Raw genomic sequence first — 10,145 nt, forward strand, 5'->3', positions numbered from 1 at the left:
CTGTTTCCAGAGAACCCAGACTAATACATATTTTAAGATGTTCTCAGATCTTCTTTCCCTGGGTGTCCTCAGAACCATGCATATACATATGATGGTGTTTGTTTTTCAGTTATATTGCTGTGTAACAAATCATCCCCAAGCTTAGGGACTTCAAATAATGATTGATTTTTTTCCTCCTCTATGTTTTATGGGTTGATTGGTTCTAGCTGGGCAGTTCTGCATCATCTGGTGGCGTTTAGGTTACTCGGGGGCTTGCACTCAGCTGGGGGCCTTGCTGCAGCTGGAACGTCCGAGATGGTCACTCACCCTCCAGGACTTCCATTCATAAGGTTTCTAATCATCCAATAGTCTAGCTTTGGCTTCCTCATGCTGTGGCAGCTGGGTTCCAAGTGGAAGGAACTGGAAGTGAACATTCTTCTGAAGTCTGGGACTTTGTTTCCGTCTATTGGTCCAGGAAGGTCACAAGTCCTGCTGGTTGCAGGGGAGGGGAATGAGGCTGCGCCTGCTGATGAGGGGACCATCATTCACATCTAGGGGTGAGGGAGGGGCAAGTGACCCCTGGAGTCCATCTCCCACCGCAGTGAGGGGTCATTGTGTGGCAAGGGTTCAGCCGTATGTCCATTGCTCCGAGCCCAGGCACTTCTAGGACCTCTCAGAGACTTCTGGTGACACAGTGAGCTCCAGCCTCCTGTTGGAAGGACCACGGGACTGGGAGAGGGCGGAGAGGGCAGAGAGGTAGTGGGGCCCAGCCGCAGGCTGTCAGCTGCCTCTTTTGGGGTATCTCTTTAATTCCAAGATAGCACATCCACACGCTGTCTGGGAGTCTTTCTGGGCACGGGCTATGCCCCCTGGGGCATGAATGGGCACATTTTATTCATCCACATGGTTACACAGGGCCTTGCGTCCAAACGCAGACTTAATAATTAAAGCTTGTCTCTTCTCCCTCTTGTCATTGTACATTTAGAGCATGTGGAAGTCATTAGTGTTGTTTGTCAAATATTTCTGGCTGTGCACCTGCTGAACACATGGAAAGACGGCACTTCTTGGCCCTCTCGTGGTTGGGTGAAGCCTTGTGATGAATTCCGGCCAATGAGCGGTGACTGGAAGTGACTTGTGCCGTGTATGGGCATTTAATCATGTCGCGAAGCCGCCAGAGCTCTCGTTTGCTCTGCCCTGGTGCTAGCAGTGCTCGAGATGGTGTCTGCCCCATCAGCCAGGTGAAGATACAAGGAGCAGAGCCCCAACCCACCACGTGCAACTGCGTGGGTAAGAGTCAGAAATGACCTTTGTTGTTTTCAGCCACTGAGATTTAGGGATGGTTTGCTATGGTAGCAACCTTCCCTTTCCTGTCTGGCATGAGGGCCCTGGCTTGAGCCAGCTTCATATAGATCTGGAGTGGAATGGGGGCTGGGATCTGGGGAAAGAAGAAGCAGAGTCTGGAGGGGATGCTGGCGGGGGGCGGATCCTACACACAGGCCACCTAACATAAGCGACCAGTGTATGAATGTGCGTTGGGGTTGCAAAGACTTAATATTAAAAGTGAAAGGAGTAAATAGGAAAGTGGGTACATTAAAAAAATTCTTGCCCCTGCCTCTTATATGTACATTGCTTCCCCCTGAAAAATCCCCCCATTCACTGCTAGGGATTTGAGTAGCTAGCTGTCTTAAAGGCAAGAGATTCGAATGCTCGGGCATTTGCATATGGGTTTTCCTTCTGTTGCTTTCTTTATTCTAGTTCAGTGGCTCCCTAACTTTAGTGTGCCTAAAAATTTCTGTCCATGGCTGTATAAACAAAACCATGTATACTGTACTTTATGAGTGGTTTAAGAGTTTTTCAAGGGCACTTTTGACTCTATGCAATTCTCATCTCATGCACAGACTTCCAAATCGAACCCCTGTGTAAGATGAGATTCCATTGTTCAAAACCAAAAGAACCTTGCAATTTTTATGAGACGCTGAGAGCACAAGATGTCAGCAGCAGCTGCTCTTAGCCTATTATCCACCCATCACCCAAGTCCTGTTGATTTTACACCCACAGGCTCAGCCCCCATCATCTTTTCCCTGGATTCCTGGGAAGGGCTCCTAACTCATCTCTTTGCTCCTGCTCGTGGTCCTTCCAATCCATGATCCTCCCCACAGACAGAGCCAGCCCTTCCAAATACCAGTGTGGTCACGTTGCTTGCCCCATGTAAATCCCTTCACTGGTCTTCCCTTGCTCTTAATGGGAAGAACAAAATCTCAAATGTGTCTTTAAGATCCCAGGACCTGGCTTCTGCTGTCTCTCCAGCCTCCAGGCACCACAGGCTCCCCTTTGGCCCTGTGGTCTGCGCCGGCCTTTCACCTCCACCTCCGTGTGAATTCATGTCCCTCTCCCCCCATCCCTGAGCCTCGGCACCTGCTATACCATCTGCTGGGAATGTTCTTCCCCCACCCTCCCTTTTTGCCTGCTAAACTCCTACTCCTGCTTCAGATGTCAGTTCAAATGTTACATCTTCAGAGAAGCATCTAAGCCAGCTTCTTCTTTATTTGCTCTCATAGAATGTGTTGCTTTCCTTCAGAATATTTATGCCAGTTTGTAATTATGCACTAATTTGTTTGATGATCTGATGAACACTTGTTTCTTCCACTAGAATGTGAGCCCTAGGAGAGCAGGGGCCGGGACTTCATTGTTATGAATGACGGAAGGGTACTGTGGTTCCATGGCAGTGGTAGTGGCTTTGGCACTGATATCAGTGATGGCATATTTTTTTCTGTATGTTCGGGGTTACTGTTTGCTCTGATTCTTCCCTCGGGCTTCATTGGCCTGGGAGATAGGAATTATCTCCAGATGTAAAAATCAAGACTCAGGGAGCAGACGAGACTCAGGGCCAGTGTGGCTGAGTCAGGTGCACAGCCTGTTCTCCAGATTCCAGATGCTGAGTTCCTTCTCGGACATCACGCCCCTTCCTTGCCTGAACCCTGACAGATAGGAGATGACTCCCAAGGCCTCTATTGGATAGTCTGTGGGGTAGAGGTAGCCCAGTAGTATCTTTTACCGATAGTCCTCTTACCTATCTTCCTCTTTCTTCTCTTTTGAATCTTTCTCTTCCTTTTTCTTCTCCTAGATTAAAAAATCATTTTGGGTGATAAGGTGAGTATGGGGGAGGTTTTCTGAAATCTTGATGAGAGAATAAAAAGATTCTGGGCAGAGCACTGCTTTGCCCAACCTGTGGAGCAGTGAGGACCCATAAATGATACAAAGACAGAGGACCTGAGTTAGGGAAATGTGTTCATATGGGATTATTGCTTGTCTTGTTGGGGTTTGGGGGTCTGATCACACCCCTGTAGGTAGGGGATCAGGCTTTTCTTAGAAAGGACTGCTCTTCCCACCTGGGAAGAGGTTCATCCTGGAAAATGAAGAGATAGTGAAGTAGAATTTGGCCTTGGGAAACATTTTCCTTCTCTTTTTGGAGGTTTGGATCAGTTTGTTCTGGATTCTAAGATATGGGGGTAACTAGAATGTTCTATTCATGAAAGCTAAAGACAGCTGCTATGACAGAAAAACCGTCAACATTTCAGTACCTTAACAGATTTATAGTTATTTCTCACTTCCAAAATAAATGTCCCGATAAATGGTGGTTTCATTCCAAGTGGAAATTAGGGAACTGGTCTCCTTCCATTTTGTGGGTCCCCTTCTTTAACATGTGGCTCTTACGGTCACTAGAGAAGTAGAGAAACCAACTGGAGTGAGGTTTCAGCATAGTATGAGCAAGGAAGTCCTGATCCTACTCTAGGAAGAAAAAGCTTATTCACCCAAAGAGCTGCATGAATGTACATGAGTAGGAACAAGAGGGATGCATGTAGAGGTGAGTCCTGAAGGTGGGAGTGGGAACATAGGTCTAGGTCAGGGAGTTACTTATTGATATAGGAATACTTTCCTGAGAGTCAGGATTTAATACCTGGCAAGGACACTTAGAGCCAGTGGTAATATGCTGCTGGGATGTCTCCATGGAGCTTGGGCCTGCAGTAAATTAGAGGTAGTGATGCTGGGAATGCATTGGTAGAGTATTGTGGAAGGGATCAAAGGATTTCAAGCCGTGGCATGAGATGATGACACCGGTGGACTGTGCTTTCTAGAAGGGTCCAGAGGACACCCCCTTCACTAAAGCAATAAGAAATGCACTAGTCAGGAGTGTGCACCACCACTGAGGAGCTCAGCAGTGACCATTTCTGGTAGGCAAGGTTTGAGGGTAAGAGACACTGCCATGGAACTTGGCTCCCTGGTGAAAATGGGAATGATGGAATTTGGAATAGCAAGGCTGGATACCAGCAGGTAACTGATCGAGGTACGTAGGACTTGTTTACCATATCAAGCAGTGGCACCAAATGGCAATTGGAGGCCTTGACCCAAAGGTTGTGCTGGTAGCTAAGGGGCTAGACATATGGACAGTCATCAAGGGCATTCTTGACTTCTAGTACCAAAAAAAGATTAAGAGCAGGTGAACAAAAAAGATCAGAGTTTATGGCAGTCTCTGTAATAGAAAATAATGAATCTTCACTGGTTTTCCATCTCTGAGCCATTTTTTAGACCCAGAGTCCATTGGCTGGAGGGGAGGTCACTTCCCCTTGAGGAAGGACTTGGCAATGCTACTTTAAGTATATACAATAAAATTTCCTCAATCTTTCTCTGAAGGGAAATACAGCTATTTATCAGAGCAACCGAACATTAGGGAAAGAGGAAACTATATGAAATTTGAAGGAGGTTAACTGGATCTGAGATGGGAACCCAAATGTCAAAATAGCCCTCATACTAGCATCAGGATAGAAGGATGCTAGGTGTTAAGGGATCCCTGATTTAATTCTGTCTCAGTGGCTCCAGTGGACCCCCACACTGACTCTGCTGTTTCACCTGATTTCTGAGTAATCAGAATGGATATACTTAATAGTTGCCAAAAGCTTTGCATTGGTTTCTTGACCATTATGGTAAGAAGCCCAAATGGAGGCCTTTCAAAATGCTCTCTCCTTAGCCAAGATATTAAATCCAAAGCAATTCCATATTATAGGTGGCATCTAGAAATTAGTGCAATCATCAGAGATAAAGGATTTGGGGGTTGGTTTTCCTTTTACCCATCACATTCTCACATGACTAATTGTTTGGGCCCCTGAAAAATTCAGAATGTTCACAGGTAACAACAGTGGACTACTGCAACATCTATAGCCCCGCTATAGTGGCTGTGCTGGACATAGTATCTTTACTAGAACAGATCAACATAGCCTCTAGCATTTGAAATGAAGCATTTGATCTTTTTTAATTCGCATCAGGAAAAAGGATTAGAAGTAGTTTGTATTCACATGGGAAGGACAGCAATATATATTTGCTGTCTTGCCCAAAGGCTATGTTGATTTTCTTGCTCTCTGTCATGACAGAGTCTAAAGGATCTTTGATTATCTGGATATTCTGAAAGCCTCATGCTGGTCCACTGTACTGATGACATCCTTCTCCATGAACCCAAAGAATAGCAAGGGGGCAGACACTTGATCATCTTAGTAAGAGACATGCATGTTAAGAGGTGGGAGATAGACCCTGCAAAATCTCAGGATTCAAAACGTTCATGAAGCTTTTAGAGGTTTTGCCCCTTGAGTCTCCTACCACTAAGAAATATTTGGGGCGCTTGATGGTTCTTTTTGGAGTTTTGAGGCAGTGGGCACCACACTTCTAACCCATTTATTGAGTGGCCCGGGAGGTTGCCAGATTTGAATTGGTTCTAGATCACAAGAGGATATAGCTACAAGTCTGAGCTGCAGTGTAACCCACCCGAATTCTAGGGCCACATGACCTGGTAAACACAATAGTGTTAAAGGTATCTATGGAAGAATCCAGCAAGTTCTATGAGGACAATGGCAGGGAAAACAGCTAGTGTTATGGAGTGGGGCTCTTCCTTCTTTAGTAGAGAACTACATAGTACTTGAAAACCAGCTCCTGTAGTGTTACTGGGCTCCAGCAGAGACTGAGCACCTGGCCATGAACTGTCAAGTGATTATATGGCCAGAACCACCCATCAGGAGTTAAGTGTTATCATATCTCAGTCATATGGTTGGGTAGATGCATCAGAAATCACTTATATGATGGGAATGGCACATTGGAGTCAGATCTGAACAGGTTCAGAGGCTTAAGTAAGTACAGGCACAGGTGACTTAGCTACCTGTGTCATCTCTCAGTTCATATCTACTCCCTTGTCAGGAGATTCCCATGATCATTTGGTAGAGGAAGAAACATTCTGAGAGGGTTCAAAGTTGGGTGAGTTCAATGCATTCATTATAAAAGATAAACCTTGAGAAGTCTTACCAGGTAGTGTGTCAAGTTTGGTCATCAACTTTTCATGGAGGGAGAAGAGGTCTGAGATGAGTTTTTACATAGACTATTGGGCAAAGGTGAATTGTTTGGCTGATTGATCAGGGATCTGGAAAGAACAATTCTGAATGATCAGGGATAGGGAATCTGGGGTTAAGAGATGGTAGATGGCCCTATGGGAATGGACACAAAATTTTTGTATTTTTCTATTTTGCCTTAATGCTCTTCAGGGAGCATCCAGTGCAGAAAAGGCATTAAACAACTAGGGAACAGAAATGGCCAGGACTTGTCTGTTGGATGTCAGGTAGCCTCCTTGCCAGCTATCCTGTGCATGTGTAATAGGCCCCTGTGAAGAGCATGGTGGTAGGGCGGAAGCTATGCATAGGCCCTCTTGCTGAGGCGGATCTAGCTAATGTAGCCGCTAAATGTATGGCCTGCCAGCAGTAGAGACCAATGCTGGACTCTTTCGTATGATACTGCTCCTTGAGGGTGACCAGCCATTTGGAGGCAATTGCCCTGGAAGGGGCAGGAGTTTGTCCTTACTGAGACTGACAAACTTTCAGGTATGGGTTTGTTTCTCTGGCCCACAGAGCCTATGACAGCACCACTATCCAAAGGCTTATAGATGATTTCATTTAGGGCCATGGAATCCCAGAAAGCTCTACCTCAGATCAAGACTTCCAACTTCACAGCAAAAGTGTAAAGTCCATGACAATGGACACATGACATTGGGACTCACTGGTCCTACTGTATATCATATTATCTGGCCCGAATGTCAAAATGGGTCCTTAAAAACTGAGTTAAGGTGGCAACTTGAGGAATGGTGTCTGGCGAGCTTGGGATTCTGTTCTCCAGGATGCAGTATGGATGCTACTGTAATGGTCATTAAGTGGTGTTGTGTTCCAATAGCTAGAACATATGGATCTGGGAACCAAAGGTGAAAGTGGGATTGGGCCCCCACCATCATTTCTGCGGATCAACTTGGGGAACTTGTGCTTCTTGTTCAAATTTTAAGGCTCTGTGGGATTAGAGGTCTTGGTCACAAGGGGTGAGGCCCTTCCACTTGGGGAAACAGTAAGGAGTCCATTGAACCTCAAAGATTCCCTCCTGCAGTTTTTGGTTTCCTCATGCTGGGAGACCAGCATACAGAGAGGAACTGCTACATAATGGGGACGATGACGGACAAGTCTAATATTTTCAACCTTCCCTGTGAATTTTTCTCCTTCCATACTTGACATGTGTTCCTTGGGGACTGTTTCCTACATTTAAGTCTATGTCTTGGGGTCTGCTTTCAAGAAAAGATAGTAAGATAATAGGATTTTAAATTTTATTCTGTGCAATGGAATCCACTGAAGGGGTTTAAGCTAAGGTGCTACGTGATCAGATCTGAATTTTGAACAAATGACTCTGGTGATTGTTTAGAGAGTGAATAGGAGGGGCCAGAGTGGACTCGGAAAATCCAGTTGGGGAGGCAATTTTAATAGTCCAGATAAGAGATGATGGTGGTTTGGATTTGTGTAGTGGTGGCAGTAGGGAAGGAGAGAGAAGCCGATGGGCTGGAGGTATTTAGGGAACAGATCAGTAAGACATGAGTTCCCTTTATTCATTTCAGGCTCATTTGTTCAGAATTGCCTTAGTGCACACACACACATTTGTCCGTATGCCATTTTTCTCTCTATGGCTGGTCAGTGGCTCTAGGACAAGCCCTGTTTTGCTATCCTGCTGTCTTCTGGGAGTAAAGGGTTATATATAGGTGTCCAGGACCTTTATCATTGAATATCAAACCACCATAATGCTCCAGAACCCCAAGGTGGGACCTCTCCCACCTAACAGAGAGAAACTATTCTCTCTTCAGTGTAGATTCTGAGTTCCAGTTCTGTTTGGGCCGCTCAGAGTGGCAGTTCTGTTAAACTCTTGGGCCACAACACTGTGGCATTTAGCTGTGTATCACTGTGATGAGCAGAGGTCAGGACTGATTTGTGGGAACATAACAGCAGCCCTTAAGATTCCCAGAATTACTTAGTAGGGAAGGTTCAAGGACATAGAATGGAAGATAACACTTCAAGACTGGATTTCTTGCCATCAGTCAGCATAGGCCTTCAAGTTATCAAAGTGATGTGACTGTATATGTACTGAGGGCCTTGTTAAGCCCAATGTATTTGGATTAAGGTGATGATTATTTCATGGATCTCCTGGATGATGTTGGGTACTGAACACTTTCCCTTTGGTGTCCCATGGTCCTGTAAAATGTAATAAGAATGCCTAAAGGTGGCGATAATGATTTCAGAATGACCTGGGTCTGGTGATTGATCACCTGGGCCTTAAGAGGGACTCAATAAATGTGCACAGGGCAATGTAAGAGGTGGGACAGAGCCTAATGATTCCCAGGATGCTGACTTGAGTGCCTGGATGATGGGATATTGAATTCAGTATTGAGTTCATCCGAGGAGTAATGCTAAGCGGGCTGTTGAATATTTTTGTAGTTACAGTGTCTAACATAATGCCCACGATGATAGGAACTCGGTGAATAATTGTTCAACTATCTTAGTTATATTCTTTCCCCAAATTCTTTCAGTAACATCCAACTTCATTGACAACTTGGGAGAGTTGTTGCTATTTTCTGTTTGGGTAATTTAGTCTCTAGGTGAGGCTCTTAGCTGAAGTTGAAGACCTCTTACTGGTGAAGCATATCTTTGGAGAGTCTCCAAAAATCACTTGACTCATTGACACCCTCTCTAGATGCTCAAGGTTATGGGGGCTCAGAGGTGGGAGATGAAGACCCACAAGCATGCCAGGGTCTGGCTTTTCTGGGTGCAGTGGTGACTGGGGGAGGGATGTGGAGTGGGGAAGGCAACCCCTTCCTTCCAGATCAGAAGGCTACTGTCATCTTTGATTGTAGAGTTTAGAAACACAGGCTTTGTTTTCCATATTTGTCAAATGGGATATTTATATCATCTACCTCAGTGTGTTGCAGGAACCGAATGTGATAAGGTGGGAAACATACTTGGTTCAGTGTTTGACATACGGAAGCATTCAAAACATATTTTTAAAATAATAACAATTCAATCTTTCCAACGATAACAAGCATTCCTTATGCTCCTTCTACCCTGTGAGTAAGGTGTCATAATTATTATCCCATTTTACAGATGGGAAAAAGAAGCTCAGAGAGGAAATGGCTTTACCCAGACAAGAACATGGTGGAGCTGAGCCAACTGGTCCAGTCTTCTGACCCCAGATCTTGTGTTTTCCACGGCTCCTCTCATGCAAGGCTGAGGTATAGCTGAATTGGTACATTAAACCTGGGCCAGGAACAATGCCAAAAAGTTTGACTCAGATCTAAGAGAGAACACGTAACTGCTATCTTAGCCTTGGGGGTGTGTGCACATATATTGCCTCTGTGTGTGTGTGTGTGTTAGAGGGCAAGGAAAAAATGATGAAACAGCTCCCCTAAATCTCCAAGAACCCAGGAATCTCCAGCTCACAGAGGACATGTTTTTGTCCTGTCATTTCCACACCTGTCTGAAGCCATCCTATCCAGATCTGTCTTTTGAAAAGCCCTATCCTGCAAAGCTAGATTCAAATTAAAAGAGTAAAACATTCCTTTTCCACGGATCTCCATATCCCACTCTCTAACCTGAGCCAACCTGGGAGAAATCTAAGACCAGAATATCTAGACTGTGGTTCAGATTCTTTCTCTGACCAAATGAGCCCCTCTCTGGGCCTTGGTTTCTCTCTCAGCAGCAGATGGGGACTGTTCCAGTCTGACACTCCATGTTTCAACGTTGCACCCACATCTCCTACCTTTGGGGGAAGGA

At 45.3% G+C, this 10,145-nt stretch overlaps 1 long non-coding RNA gene across 1 annotated transcript; it reads left to right on the forward strand.

The window, feature by feature from the left end:
• Positions 1-985: 985 nt before the first annotated feature.
• LOC306645849 lies at positions 986-9,737 on the forward strand. Its single transcript, XR_013759744.1, has 3 exons — positions 986-1,266; positions 6,220-6,276; positions 9,477-9,737. It is a non-coding gene; the product is annotated as an uncharacterized lncRNA (long non-coding RNA).
• The last annotated feature ends 408 nt before the right edge of the window (positions 9,738-10,145 follow it).

This window comes from Sciurus vulgaris, assembly GCF_902686455.1.
Source record: "Sciurus vulgaris genome assembly, chromosome: 1".
Taxonomy (NCBI): Eukaryota; Metazoa; Chordata; class Mammalia; order Rodentia; family Sciuridae; genus Sciurus; species Sciurus vulgaris.